The 15,678-nt window shown below is 48.3% G+C and overlaps 1 protein-coding gene across 3 annotated transcripts in view; it reads right to left on the bottom strand.

The window, feature by feature from the left end:
* Window positions 1-15,678, bottom strand: part of CLSPN (claspin) — a 136,569-nt gene that overhangs the window by 86,373 nt on the left and 34,518 nt on the right. The gene's annotated exons all lie outside the window — the stretch shown is intronic.

Below are 15,678 nucleotides of genomic sequence, written 5' to 3'. Positions count from 1 at the left end.
GGGTAATGCTATACAGTTTACACCATAAAGAACAAGTACAGATACATTCAAAGTACACCGCCCCCATGCCAAATAAATAGACAACATCCTTCAGCACGGCATTGCCGGGGCATATTTGGTGCCCGACAATACCGCCATGCAGCGCATAGAGACTGTATTGGGAGGGAAAGGTGCACAATAATTAATTGATTAATTGCATAATTAAAATCAATAAATAATGATCGAAAAATATTTTCTTAATCAATTGGCTAATAGCATACCAAAACCACCAGTGCTTCATCCGAAGCTACAACTTTTTTGAAATTAATTAAATAAGTCATTAATGGAAAAAATAAAATAATAAATTGATTAATCAATAAATAATTAATAGATTAATTGATTAATCAATAAATCAAAAATAGCCTTCACAGCCAAATCACTTGGTCATTGTCGTGTCTCAAATATCAGCTTCCTAGCTCAAAAGGTGCCTGAGATATTGCCCAGATGAGAAAGAACCACCGTAACCATAACTTCCAAGTGAAAAACAAATTCTACCAATTCCAGAAAATTTATCAAAAATACAAAACTAGAATATATATATATATATATACACAACAAAACACCACCAGGCATTTTAAGGCCATTTTCCCTGCTAGAGCGGGGGTTAGCCTTGCGGGCCCCATGACAATCTTCTCCATTTTGCCCTATTTTCTGCATCTCCCCTTGTTAACCCCCTTGCCCGCATTTCTTCTTCCACCACCTTTAGCCAAGTCTTTCTCGGTCTTCCCCGTCCTCGACTTCCTTCTACCTTCATTTCCATTATTCTTCTCAACCAGTCACTTTCATACTTACTCAACACATGACCAAACCATCTCAACCTGTTTCTCTTCACAGCATCCATCACAGGCTCTATTCCCATCATCTTTCGCAATTCATCATTTTAGTGCAGCAGATATGTGAAATATTTTGACAGAATTGTGGGTTTGATGATAAAAGCATGGCATTTGGCACACAGTTAGGACATACCCGTAGGAATATTATTGGATATAGGGACATCGCATATTTGTCCCATGGTAGCTGTGGCGGCCATTTTACAAAATGGCGGCCAGAATTTACTATTTTCGCCCATAAGTTGAATTATAACACACCTCTTGTTGATTCTCCTTCCCGATTGGCTAAAACACTGTCATGTGTGGTTCACTAGTATAGCCTATTGCATAGCCAGTGCAAATTTTACCACTGTGGACCGGTCCATAGTGGTGCCGCGACACTATGGACCGGTCCATAGTGGTAAAATTTGCAATGGTTTTTACAAAGATCGTCTGAGTATTATGATACTTGTCGTTAATGTTTGACAGTTTACAGCGCCCTCAAGAGGTGGTGTGTTATAAAACTCATATGGACTGGCATAATTCGGTCACTAGTCACATCTATGCGCCCCTCGGGACTGTGAGTGACCACATGAGGGTCCTATTTCCCTCATGTGGTCACTCAACGTCCCTCGGGGTGCATAGATATGACTAGTGACCGAATTATGCCAGTCCATATGTGTATACTATATCAACTATGGTTGGTGCAAAACACATTCTAGTGGATCTATGTATCATTTGTTATTGACATGTTATGCATAGGCTTCACATGGACTTGAACACAATTATGTATGGTGGCCTAACAGGGACGCAAATAACGTTTTTCTTCCTTGTTATGCTTATATCTGACAGATCTGTCTTGCTACATATGTACTAGAGCTGAGACATTGTGCATATCTTAATTCTGCTAATTCTGCTTTCAGGTCACGGTGGTGGTTGCATCTGGTGGCTGTACCCTAAACGTATTCTGACTGACTGACAATGGCCCAACGTTTTATGGTGTTGGACCCCCAACAGCCAGGCTCATCTGGAACACATCTTCCATGTCTGACAGATTGGGACCAGTGTGTGCTATGTCAAAAAGACACCTCTGAGAAGCTATGCTGTCCAGCTGAATCAAAGCGTAGCACCGGTGGTTCTGGGTTCCAGACTCTTGCAGACAATCTCCTCGCCTTCAGCAAGATAGGATGTCTGCCAAAGACTATAGATCTCTCTAAACTGGATGATGGTGAGGGCATTCAAGCAACATTCGAGCACCACAGAGCCAGGTGGCATGATTCATGTAGACTCGAATACAACAAAACCCAACTGTTTCAAGCCGAGAAGAGGAAAACCTCCTGTGAGCACAGTGCAGATGTCCCAAGGAAGTACACCCGTCATAGTGTAGACCAACCACAACCTTCAGTTGACAAGTGTTTCTTTTGTGACGGACAGGCGGGTAAGGAGACTCTGCACAAGGCTTCCACCTTTGAGCTTGATGCCCATGTCAGGAAATGTGCCCTGAAACTAGAGGACAAACCACTGTTGGCTAAACTAAGTGGAGGAGATCTTATAGCACAGGAGGCCAAGTACCATGTGAAGTGTCTAGCCTCCCTGTACAACAAAGCCAGAGGCACGAAGATGAATGAGGGTCCAGACCAAGACGATGTAAATCACGGCATAGCCCTTGCTGAACTGGTGTCCTACATTGAGGAAGCCCATATGGACTCTGCTGTGGCACCAGTGTTCAAGCTGATAGACCTGGCAACCCTGTACAACACCAGGCTGGAGCAACTTGGAACAGTCCTGACTGGGCGTGTTCACTCAGCCGAACTCAAAAAACGAATTTTGAGGCATTTTCATGACTTAGAGGAGCACAAGCGAGGCCGAGACATTCTACTTGCTTTCAACCAGGATGTTGGAACAGCCCTGCGCAAGGCATGTGAGCAGGATGCCGACAGTGATGGCATTCATCTGGCTAGAGCTGCGAACATAGTCCGAAGAGACATGCTGAAGATGACGACTGCCTTCAGTGGTTCATTTGACACCCACTGCCAGGAAGAGTCGGTGCCAAATTCACTCATCGCACTGGTTTCTATGATCTTGAATGGCCCCAATATCCATGAACAGTCAAGCCACTCATCTATACCAGCTCCTACACTTACAATCTCCCAGCTCCTGATGTTCAACAGCTGTGCACGCCGTCGCAAGAGCACCGGTTCCGTACAATCTACCAAGCACAGTCACAACAGGGAGAACCTGTGCCTGTGTACCTGGGTGTGATGATGCACACGAAGACACGCAAACGAGACCTCGTTGATGAGCTGTACCGCCTTGGTGTGTCCATCGCCTACGACAGGGTGCTGAGCATTTCGTCTGAGTTGGGGAACAACATCTGTCGCTACTTCATGTTGGAGGGAGCAGTTTGCCCACCCAAACTGAAGGGTGGCTTGTTCACCACGGGAGCAGTCGACAACATAGACCACAACCCCAGCTCGACAAGTGCTCAGGACTCGTTCCATGGTACAGGAATCACTTTGTTCCAACACCCAAATAGTGACGTCCCTGGAGTTCAACGGATTGTGGACACAGACAACACTGCAACAACTGTGACAACAGTTGCCCACCTGCCAGAATCATACACCAGCGTGCCTCCCATGCTCCTGAGTAAACGTGACCCACCTATACCAAAGTTGGCGGGTCCCAACAGAAGTGAATGCCACCTAATACCTCAAGCAGTGAAGACTGAGTACAGGTAAATACGCAATGATATTACTGCATATTCTGGACTGGCTGTATTTGATGTTCGGACAATGACAGTAGCCCTGTGTGTCTACACCAACTAACCACCACTGTTTTGTTTACTGTCTTGTTTCATTTGTCTCATTCAACAGGTGGCTGGATCAGATGGGGAAGATGGTGACTGCAGGCACACCGCTCACTGGAGACGAGACCGTGTCATGGGCTGCATACCACGCCAGCGAGCAATCAGCACCAGTGGATCCAAGCAGTGTGGCCATTACCTCATTGCTGCCCCTCTTCTATGATCAGGCCAACTCCGTGGCCATGATTCGCCACTCCATGGACGTCATCAAGAGGGCAGTGGATATCCTGAATCCTGGTCAGATCCCAGTCATCACCGCGGATCAACCACTGTACACGCTGGCCAAACAGATCCAATGGAGCTGGCCTCACACACATGGAGAAGATTCCTTCATTATCCTGTTTGCCGGATTCCACATCGAAAAGGCATCATTCAACACTCTGGGCGACCTTCTGGATTGCAGTGGATGGACGGAAGCCCTGGTCCAGGCAAGAGTTGCTACACCTGGAACAGCCGACTCCTTCATCAAAGCCGCCCATGTGACGCGCACTCGATGGGCTCACCAGGTCACAGCTAGTGTTTTGTATCTCCTTCGACAGGAGGGTTACACCCAATACTGTGACGGGTTGGATGAGGGACAGGTTCCAATGTCAGTAGAAGACTGGTGTGCTAGCCGAGCTGATACGTCCCCAGTTCAAGTTATGGTCGATTATCCTGCAGCTGGAACTGGAAATCATGATCTACGTGAGATCGCTACGCGAGGGCGACTTCATGCTCTACATCGATGCCTTGACCAAGATTGTACCCTGGTTCTTTGCCCTGGGGCACACAAATTACGCAAGGTGGATTCCAGTTCACTTGCGTGACATGGTGGCACTCGAAGACAAGCATCCAGATGTGTTCGCAGAGTTCATGGCTGGGAACTTCTCAGTGAAGAAGACAACACATGCATTCTCTGCTTTGGCCATCGACCAGGCACATGAGCAGAATAACGCATCAGTGAAAGGCGATGGCGGAGCAGTCGGACTGACTGAGAATCCTGCAGCATTGCGGCGCTGGATGGTGTCCGGTCCTGAGATGGCAAGAGTGATTGCTGAGTTCCAAGCCACAGCAGAGACGAGAACAAAGAAGACTGATTCCAGGCAGCATGAGCAGACAAAGCATACACAGCTGGCGTTTGCTCGAGATGTGAAGTCGCTCTCCGGTGTCATGAGAGAGATGGGGAACCCCTTCTGTGATGACAGCAATGATCTCCTGGTACTAGACAGCAGGGACCTGGCAGACCCAGCAGTCATCAACACTGTGCGCCAGATCGAGAAGCTGAGGCAGGAGCAGTACCACACGTATGTCAATGAGCGGCTTGTGAACCAGACGAAGCCCATCACCGACCCAATCAGGAGAAGCAACCTTCCTCTCTTCAGCCGATCTACAGTCAGAGAGAAATCAGGAACCCAGCTTCAGCTGTCGTCGCTCAAGAATGACTGCTCCCTATTCTCCCGGTTGTTCATTGCATCCCAGATGCGTGATGGAGATCTCGACGACTTATTTGCTCATGAGAACCAGGCCTGTCCCCCTGCCCTGTCACAGATGGGAAAAATGAGATTGGGCAAAAAGTTTGACCTCGTGGGATGCTTAGAAGATATGATCCCTCCACAAGAGAATGTTGCCAGTGCTCACGTTGAAGTCATCATCCTTGATGGAGCAGCTATCACCAACATGCTGGCACCTGGTGGTGCGAAAACCTTCTCTGACTATGCAACACAGGTTTTCTTGCCGTACATCACATCTCAGCTACAGCATGCAATTAGAGTGGATGTCGTCTGGGATGAATACCTGCCAGACAGTTTGAAGGCCGACACTCGCACAAAGAGAGGTAGAGGCATCCGGAGACGAGTCGAGCCATCTAGTTCCATACCAGGAAACTGGCAGGCCTTCCTACGGATCGACGAGAACAAGGTGGAGCTGTTCTCCTTCCTAGCGACGAGACTAGCTGCTCAAGAGACAGATAAACAAGTCATCAGCACTCTCCACAAAGACGTGGTCTGTACGCATGCCAGAGACATCGCTGGTCTTGCTCCATGTACACGTGAAGAAGCAGATACCAGGATGCTGCTCCATGTGGAAGATGCTGTGAAGCAGGGCTACACCAAGGTGTCGATCCGCACAGTTGACACGGATGTCGTAGTCCTTGCGGTGGCAGCAGCCGAACGCCTCAACATAGATAAGCTGTGGGTTGCCTTCGGTACCGGGAAGAGCTTTAGGTTCTTAGCAGCTCACGAGATGGCCCAGGCATTGGGGTCTGACAAGTGTCGAGGACTACCCTCATTTCATGCCTTCACTGGGTGTGATACCGTGTCAAGCTTTGGAGGCAGGAGCAAAAATACTGCATGGGAGACGTGGAAGGCCTGTGATGAGGTCACTGCGACCTTCTGTGCCTTGGGCGCTACACCAAACCCCTCAATCGTAGATGACAGCCTGGACACCTTGGAGCGTTTCGTCGTTCTCCTGTATGATCGCACTAGCAGCCACGAGCATGTCAACGATGCACGTAAGCAGCTCTTCACCCAGAAGGGTCGAGCAATAGATGCTCTCCCGCCAACTCGAGAAGCCCTCAGACAGCACATCAGGAGAACTGCCTACCAAGCTGGCTACTGTTGGGGCCAGATGATGGTTGCTGCTGCAGAGCTCCCATCCCCTAGCGAATGGGGGTGGGTGAAGAGCGACACTGGCTGGGACGTCTGCTGGACAACCCTCCCGGAGGCAATGCAAGCATGCCGGAAACTTCTCAGATGCGGCTGCAAGAAGGGATGCAGAGGACAATGCAAGTGTAGGAAGGCTGTACTCCAGTGCATGGCACTATGCCACTGCGGCGGACAGTGTGCTCGGGAGTAGAACTTGCAGTATCATGGACGGCTTAGAGAACACAACCCATAACCCCTTTGTATCGGTCAACTGGGGATTGCAGACCCCATCTACTACCATGCTTTAATACCCAATGAGAATATTTCGTTAGCTGATAAGATCCAACTACATAACGTACATGTGTAAATGGGTGGTTGGCATTAATGTACGTTTGATGCTCGGTTTGCTCACCTAGATCGCCTTTGTCCGCATGGCGGATTGTTATATTTTAATATGATGTAGACATGTACCCACTGACAATGTAAGGGTAAAAGATAAATGTAAGATAATATGTAAGGGTAAACGCACTTCCACAGTGGCAGTGCAGTTTAATGTTAAACCGATCATTTTCAGAGTGCAAAATACGGACAAAACTCATAAGAAAACCCAAATTTTGCGTAATTGTTGCCTAATAGGCCCAATAAATCGGTTATGTAAGGTGTATGACCTTTAATTGGCATCCCAGGTTATATTCTAAGTGATATTGCATCACTTGCATGCATCTCCAGTTGAAAAACGTGCACAACTCCTACAGATTATGTGTTATGTAATACCCGATCACGGCCATTTTGTAAAATGGCCGCCATTTTGGCCCCAGAAGGAATATGCAATGTCCCTATATCCAAAAATCTTCCTAGTGGTATGTACTAAATGTGAGCCAAATTCTATGCTTTTATCATCAAACCAACAATATTTGCACATGTCTGCTGCACTATTGTCTTCCTCTCTCTCAACGATACTCCACACATCCACCGAAGCATTCGCATTTCCACCCTTTGCTGCCTTCGTTGCTGCTCTACGTTCATTACCCATGTCTCGCTCCCATAAATCAAAACACTTCTCACACATGCAGCATACACCTTTCCCTTCAGCTTCAACGACACTCCCCTCCTCATCAGCACACCACTCAGTTCCCGAAACCTCTTCCATGCACATTTCAGTCTAGCAACCGTCGCCGAGTCTGATCCACCTTCTCCATTCAGCATGTCTCCGAGGTAGCAAAATGTTTTCACACCTTCAAGCTTCATGCCGTCTCCAAGATCCAACTCAACATTTCCTCCATCTGCAGCTCCCTCTGTGCACACCTTACATTTGAATGTAGCTGCCACACTAGTTAATGTCCCTCTCAGACCACTACATTTTTGAGGAATCCACTCAGCGCACATTGTACATTGAATGGAGTTCACTCCGACACCCTTGCTGCACACAGCACAAGGCCACTTCCCAGTTCTCTCCACCTTACCACATGCTTTACCACTTGCCATCACCTTCGTCTTTTCGATATTCACCTTCAGACCTTTTTGTCTCCATACATTCCTTCCACCATATAGAGTCAACAGCTTGCGTGATAGGCGGCTCACAGGACCACAGCTTAACACTGGTCGAAGTAAGCAAGTCTCAGCTTCAACTGTGAAGAGAAGACTTTGAGCTGGAGGTTTGACAGGTTGAGTGGCAGTAAAAAGCCATTGCTAAGATGGCAAAATAAGAAAAAGATGCTTGCCTCGGCCATGAGGCACCACCAGTGGACTACTGAAGACTGGAAGAAGGTCTTATGGACCAATGAATCAAAATTTGAAATCTTTGGTTCATCACACAGGGTTTTTGTATGCCGTCGAGGAGGCGAAAGGATGGTTCCTCAGTGTTTGACACCAACTGTCAAACATGGACGAGGAAGCATGATGGTCTGGGGCTCTTTTGCTGGATCCAGAGTTGGCGACTTGCACAGAGTGACTGGCACCCTAAACCAAAAGGGCTCCCACAGCATTTTGCAGCGCCATGCAATACCACCTGGTATACGCCTAATTGGTCAGTGGTTCATCCTACAGCAAGATAATGACCATAAACACACCTCCAGGCTATGTCAAAACTACCTTTGAGGAAAAGAACAAGACGGTCGGCTTCAAATCATGGAATGGCCAGCACAGTCTCCAGACTTAAACCCCATCGAGCTGGTTTGGGATGAACTTGACAGAAGGGTGAAAGCAAAGCAACCTACAAGTGCAACACATTTGTGGGAACTTCTGCAAGTGTTGGGTAGAACTTCCCGAACAATATTTGATTTCCATTGCAGAAAGAATGCCACGAGTGTGTTCGGCGGTTATATCTGCAAAAGGTGGCTACTTTGCCGAGTCAAAAATTTAAATTAAATTTTGTTAAACAAAATGATTCTATGATTTCTTTTTCATCTCCAATTGTTTATTTGTTCTATACTTAATTTCAGAGTACATTGAGACAATAAACTGCGTAAATTTCAATAAAAACTGGAAAAATTGAGGTGTTCTAAAACTTTTGACCAGTAGTGCATATATATATATATATATATATATATATATATATATATATATATATATATATATATATATATATATATATATATATATATATATATAAAAATATATATATATAAAAAAATATATATATATATATATATATATATATATATATATATATATATATATATATATATATATATATATATATATATATATATATATATATATATATATATATATATATATACGAGGTGTGTTCAAAAAGTATGCGACCTTAATTTGTCGTGCGTAAACAAATGAAGCTAGGGAGGTGTTGATTGGTGCACGTATGTCGGCGATCCTAATGCGCAAACGTGAATTTTTTCCCACCTGCAGAAGCTGTCATTCGACGGCAGACCGCCGATGAGCGAGGAAGTGTAAGTGAGCGCCGTCGGATTTTCGTTTTTGACAAAATGACGGAAAAACTTGAACAACGCTACTGCATCAAATTTTGTGTAAAGCTTGGCGATTCCCAAGTGGAAACGATCCGCAAGATTCAACAGGCCTTCGGGGACGAAGCAATGAGCACCACACAGATAAAGGAGTGGTACAACCGCTTCAAAGATGGCCGCACATCAGTGGAGAGTGAAGCACGTTCGGGTAGGCCCTCAACATCCCGAAATGAGATCGTCATTGACCAATTGAGGACCCTGGTGATGCAGGATCGTCGAATCACGATCAGAGAACTTGCAGACGAGGTGGGCGTCAGCATTGGAGCCGTTCATTCCATTATGAAGGAGGATTTGGGCTTCAGGAGAATCTCAGCGAAGTTCGTACCAAAGCTGCTAACGATTGAGCAGAAGCAACTCCGTTTAGAGATCGCACAGGACATGCTGGAGACTGTGAACAGCGATCCCAGCTTCCTCAACACAGTGATCACTGGCGATGAGTCCTGGGTTTATGGGTACGACCCAGAAACCAAGTTGCAGTCATCACAATGGAAGCATCCAACATCCCCGAGGCCAAAAAAAGCAAGGCAGGTCCGCAGCAATGTCAAAGTCATGCTGACTGTCTTCTTCGACTCCAGTGGCGTGGTTCATCATGAGTACGCACCACACAGCACAACCATCACCAAGGAGTATTACCAAGAGGTTCTGCGTCGCCTTCGTGACGCTGTGCGACGCAAACGGCCGGACCTGTGGGCAGCGGGCAATTGGCAGCTCCATCACGATAACGCACCCGCCCATTCTTCACATTTGATAGAGTTTCTTGGCCAAACACAACACACCTGTGCTTCGTCAGGCTCCCTACTCTCCCGACATGGCTCCGTGTGACTTCTGGCTTTTCTCCAAGCTGAAAATGCCCCTGAAAGGGACCAGATTTCAGTCCAGAGAAGACATCATGCGGAATGCGACGGACCAGCTGCGCGCCATCCCAAAAGAGGCGTTCCAGCGCTGCTTCCGACAGTGGCAGAACCGTTGGGAGAAGTGTGTGGCAGCCCAAGGGGACTACTTTGAAGGAGATTAGTGTAAGTTTGTTGTATCTGGATACGAGTATTTTTTATGAACAAAGGTCAGATACTTTTTGAACACACCTCGTGTATGTATATATATATATATATATATCTATATATATATATATATACACACACACACACACACACACACACACACACACACACACACACACACACACACACACACACACACACACACACACACACACACACACACACACACACACACACACACACACACACACATAAATATACACATATCTATATATATATATATATACATATATATATATATATTGTTGCGGAGATGAGGACTGTATTTTTTTGATTGTGTGCTGTATTATTATTATTATTGTTTATTCTGCGCCCCCCTACCTCCGGAGCTGTGTAAAGGTGAAAGGGCGTCCCATAATTAGTCCACAAGCATACACGTCAGCCAAATAATAGAATACCCCTGTTTGATAGTTATCTCTTATTCTGTGTTTTAGGGTAAGGCTGTGTCTCCCATTAATTGAAGTACTCCATTGCACCAGTGAAAGAGAATAGATCCCCTTTCATTCCCATCCCCAAAATCTCCATTCCCTTTTACATCCCCTTTCGTCATTGCCGAGCCTCGATTCCCAATTACCTCCCCTCCAAAACCACCATTGAACATGTGCTCGAATCGGAGAAGAAAGGCGTGCCCGCCCGTCGTCATCAAGGGCGGAGCCAGAGGGTCGCGCGACCAACCAGCGCCGAGGTGAGCACCCCGATGGGCGTGTCCAAAAGGCCGGAGGCGCTATAAAAGGCGCGCACGCGAGTGAGTCGTGAGAGGGTGGTGAGGAGTCAGTCAGTGGAGTCGGTGGTCAGTTGGTTGCGGTGAGGAGTCGGTGGTAAAGAGTGAGTGGACCAAGAAAGAGTTGAGGGTTTGGAGCAGACGAGTCGGACAAGGCCTGGCAAAGCACGCGACGTCCACAGCAGCCACAACAGCAGCTTGGGGGCCTGAACGGCGGTTTGGAGCAGGGCTGTGAAGGAACGGCGGCTGCTAAACGCACCGGTTGTGCTGCAGGACCCCCTTGGACCTCCCTCTCCCTCCAGCCATCCACCTCCTGCCATTCCATCCTTCTTGTGTACGTGAGTTTGTTTTGTTTGTTCTGTCCTGGGTTAATTAAGTCTGTATAAGCTAGTATTTTCACTGTGTCACCTGCGTCTTATGTGCTTGTAAATAAACGTGACTGCTTTCTTTTTGCTTCTGTGTGTAAATAGTCAATAAATTCAGTAGTATTTCCAAACCTTTCTTTGCCTTCGTTTTCCTCTTTGCATTCGTCGTTTTAGTCTTTTCCCTCATTGAGCAGCCGCGGTGCGATCTGGTCAACGTCGGGTGGAATCGGGTTCTAATCGGGGAGTAACTGTTCGGTCGCGGTTGGACCATCCGCTCGGCCCATCATACCATCTAAACCGCGATCAGTAACAATTGGTGTCTGGGAGTGAGATTCGGGGCCCGAACCAAATTTTTAAAACATCTAAAAAAAAAAATTTGGTCAAAATTTGGAGCGGCCGAAATTTGTTTTGTTTTACAAAACCTGAACTTTGAAATCGCGCCATGGCTGGTCAAGGCGACGGGATGCCGGTGGGAGAGATAGACGGGGTAGAATCGACCCAGGACCTCGGGGAAATGTATGTGGATGAAAAAGAGGAGGAGAACATTGGCAATGTGGTTGAGGGGGTATCAGGCGCACCAAATGGCGCTCTCGCGCACGAGGCTACAGGCGCGCAAAATGGCGCCTCGCACATAGCTACGGCGGCCGCACCCGCTGCACAAGTGGGAGGTATGGCCCAAATGCAGGCCCTCATGGAGCAATTTATGGCGCAAATGCGGGCGTCCCTCAAACTGCAGAGTGAGCAATTGGGGGTAATGGGAAACCAAATGGGGGTAATGGGGAACCGGATGGAGGCTCAGAGTGAGCAAATGGGGGTAATGAGGGACGAAGCGAGGGGTACTGGTGAGGGGTTAGACAAGAAATTTGGGAAGTTAGACAATAATTTTGAGGGGTTAGACAACGGGATAAAAGAGGTGAAAAATGGGTTAATGGGGCTAGAAAATAGGATGGAGAACAAATTGCGGGAAATAGGGGAGCAATCCGCCCGAGAAATTAAACAAATGGGAGAGCAGATAGAGGAGGTAAAAATCGGGGTAGAAACCAAATTGGATGCTCAGAGGGATGAATTGGGACAGATGAGGGCGGCATCTACAAAAGAAAGGGAGGAGATGAAAGAGGAGATACGACGAGGTGTGAGTGAGGAGGTTGCGGGGCTACGCGAGGAGGTAAAGCGAGGTGAGAAGCGTATGGAGAAAGAGGTGAGAAATAATACGGCAAAGTTACAAGGGGGAATAGAAGATCTGACGGAGGAGGTGGAACAGCTGACAGAGGGACAAAAAGAACTAGTGGAGCAGGTTCAAAAGAACACTGCGGTACTAGGCGGGTTAAAGGCGACACAAAAAGAAATTAAAAACGAATTAATAGCGACACAGAAGCAATGTCAGATGGTACGTGAGGAACTGACAATGAGGGTGGACGAGGTGACAGAAGTAATGGAGACGAAGGACCGAGAGGTGAGGACGCACATAGAAACGGTTAAGGTGGCGTTAGAGGAAGAGATAGAGGGGGCGCACCGGGAGATGAAGGAGGTAAAGGAAAAATTAGAGGAAGTGGAAGAAGAGGTGAGTGAAATTAAGAAGGGACGGACAGAAACTAAAAGAGAAATCCAGGAGGAGGTGATGGAATATGTGCAAGGTCGGTGCTCAACTCATAATGTGATGCTCACTAACCAAATAAAGAGTTTGCAGGTGGCAAAGGAGGTGCGGAGACGAGGTGCCAAGGTGAGTGGCGATATAATCGGAAATGTACATGATGTGAGGAAAGCTTCAGTCGGCTTGGGGGTTGGTTTGGATCCGGGTGTTCGTGAAAGGCCGTTGGTGAAGTGTGCGACAGGTCTGGTGTGCGAAAAAAGAGGTGTGCGAGAATGTCCGACCATGGGGTGTGTGAGGAAAAAGTGCACGCCGAGGAGTGAGTGTGCCGTCAAGAGTGAGTTGGTCGAAGCGCGTGTGCGAGGGGGTACATGGAAGCGCGGTGTGGTAAGTGTTACGGAGGAAGTAACGAAAGAGGGTGCACGAGAGTGTGCGCGAGAAAGGTGTGTAACGGACAGGTGCATGAGGAAAGAGTGCGCTGTCGAGAGTAAGGGTGAGTGCGCTGTCAAGAATGGAGGTGAAAGTAGTGAGAGTGGCACGGAGCGTGAGTTGGTTGTGACAGGTGAGCGAGGATGTACACCTGGAATGGAAGGATGCACACCTGGAATGGTAGAGCGTGTGTGGGAATGCACACTTGAGTTGGTCGTGAGGCACGTGGTTGGGTGTGCGAGTGAAAGCACACCTGTGATGGTCACAGAAGAGGTGACCGAGGAAGGGGCGCGAAGAGGTGTGTTGGTGAGGTGTGCGAGCGACGAATGTGTGCCAAGGTGTTCGGTGGTCAGGTGTGTGACCAAGTCTGGGAGCGGAATGAGTGTACCGAGGTGTGAAAGGAAAGGTACGAGGAGCATGGGAACAGCTGGAGGTATGAGCAAGAAAGGGGTAGCGTATGCGTGTAAGAATCCAGGTGAGGCATCGACGGTAACCGGGTTAGCGGTTAGAGCGACTTATAGCCGAATCGGGCCCTCGGTGCGTGCCGGGCTTCGCGTGCCGCGAGAACCAGCGGGGATCCGAGCCACGGCGGGTTCGAAAGGACCGCCGTGCGCGATCCACGCTGGGCCTCGCGTGGAACGGCCGCGTCCGGGCTCCACTAGGCGGAGCGGGCAGCCCGATAGGAAGGGTCGTCATGGCGACCACTTTCTATTGAGACGTGCCGGCAGGTCGAGATCGGGACATTGAATGGCTCCACGCCGAGGTGGTGCGTGGGATCTCGGCCCGGGTAAGCCCCCGTCCCTGCCCCGAATGCGGGACGTATCCAGCCGCTGGCACAAAACGACCCGCGTTCATTGCTCGGCTGTACGAAGCCGGGCTGTAGACGTGAATTGGCGCACCGAGAGGATGTAATAAGTAGACGGGTGATGAGGATAGTGTTTTGGACTCAAAATTAGAAAAAGGTGAAATTTGATGATTGGTACGGTGATTAGCAGTAAATGACAAATTTTTGATTTGTTGAATTTGGACGAGCAAAATTGATAGTGGGACCTCCCCGATGTGGTGGGATGGCAACTCTGTCATCCCTCACAGGGAGGGGCAAATGCGCTATAGTTTATGGGGTTGATGGCAGTGAAAACTAGCCCGGGTGGGTTAGGATATATCGTGTGTAGGGATCTAGCGAAGATGACATTAGGTGACGTTAAAGTTTAGTTAGTGACTGATACCTGTAGTGGGGACGCAGGTAGATTAGTATGGATGATAATGACGTGGGAGCGCAATAGTTTAAAGGGGCGACTGGGAAGCGCAAGTTTCAGAGGGGAGTAGTTAGCTGAGATGATGCCGTGTGTGTGAGGATTGAACAGGTGTGATTGAACAGGTGTGATTGCACAGGTGTGCAACTGAACAGGTGTGTGGATCAGTGTATGAGGGAGTAGTGGTGATTGCGTGTTGTGTTGACCAAATGGTCCAGGAAGAGGAGGAGGGTTCAGGTGGCACCAGGTGTGAGTGCACAGGTGTGCAACGACAGGTGATTGGAGGACAGGTGTATGGAATAAATGGTATGGAGTATTGGAATGGATGGTCGTGGAGTGAGTATGGTGGAAATTGTGGAGTGGAGTGGATGGTGCGAAGGTGTGAATGGGGGAAGAGTGGACCCCCATCACGGATACCCGGGGCGGGTAGTGTAAGTGTTAGGTAGAGGGTATAGGTAAATTGTGGTTGGATATTGGCATCTGTGGTGCGGGTGAAAGAATGGTCTTTGGATGGGTGCATTAGTGTTGTGGAAATGGCTGGGCGTGTAGCCTGTTAGTGTGTGTAGTTGGTTGGGCGCTCCACCACTGTGAGGATGTCGGCCAGGTGAGGCCGCAGGTGGGCTCTGGGAGCCGGTAGTCGTTGTTGTGGATGGGGCCCGAGGATCCGGAGGACGGACCCGGGTAGCCCAGTGCCAGAGGGCACCGAGTGGGGTGACAGAGCCAGGAGGGGATGTCCCCAGTTAGTTAGGTTAGGGTGAGGAGCTAGGTAAGCTCGGGTGGCAACTACAGTGGTGGAGGTGTGCAGGTGGGTAGACCTGCTGGGAGAGCTACACGTCGCAGCCCAGAAATTGTGCGAGGGCACCGGGAGATGAATCGAGGGGAGTCAGACCCCAAATTGAGAAGCACCACAGTTTGGTCAATGGGAATTGGTTAGAACCCATAGTGTAA

This window comes from Myxine glutinosa, chromosome 6 (genome assembly GCF_964187855.1).
Source record: "Myxine glutinosa chromosome 6, kmMyxGlut1.1, whole genome shotgun sequence".
Taxonomy (NCBI): Eukaryota; Metazoa; Chordata; class Myxini; order Myxiniformes; family Myxinidae; genus Myxine; species Myxine glutinosa.
The sequence above is the reverse complement of the archived record's forward strand: the minus strand, read 5'-3'. Positions and strand labels throughout refer to the sequence as shown.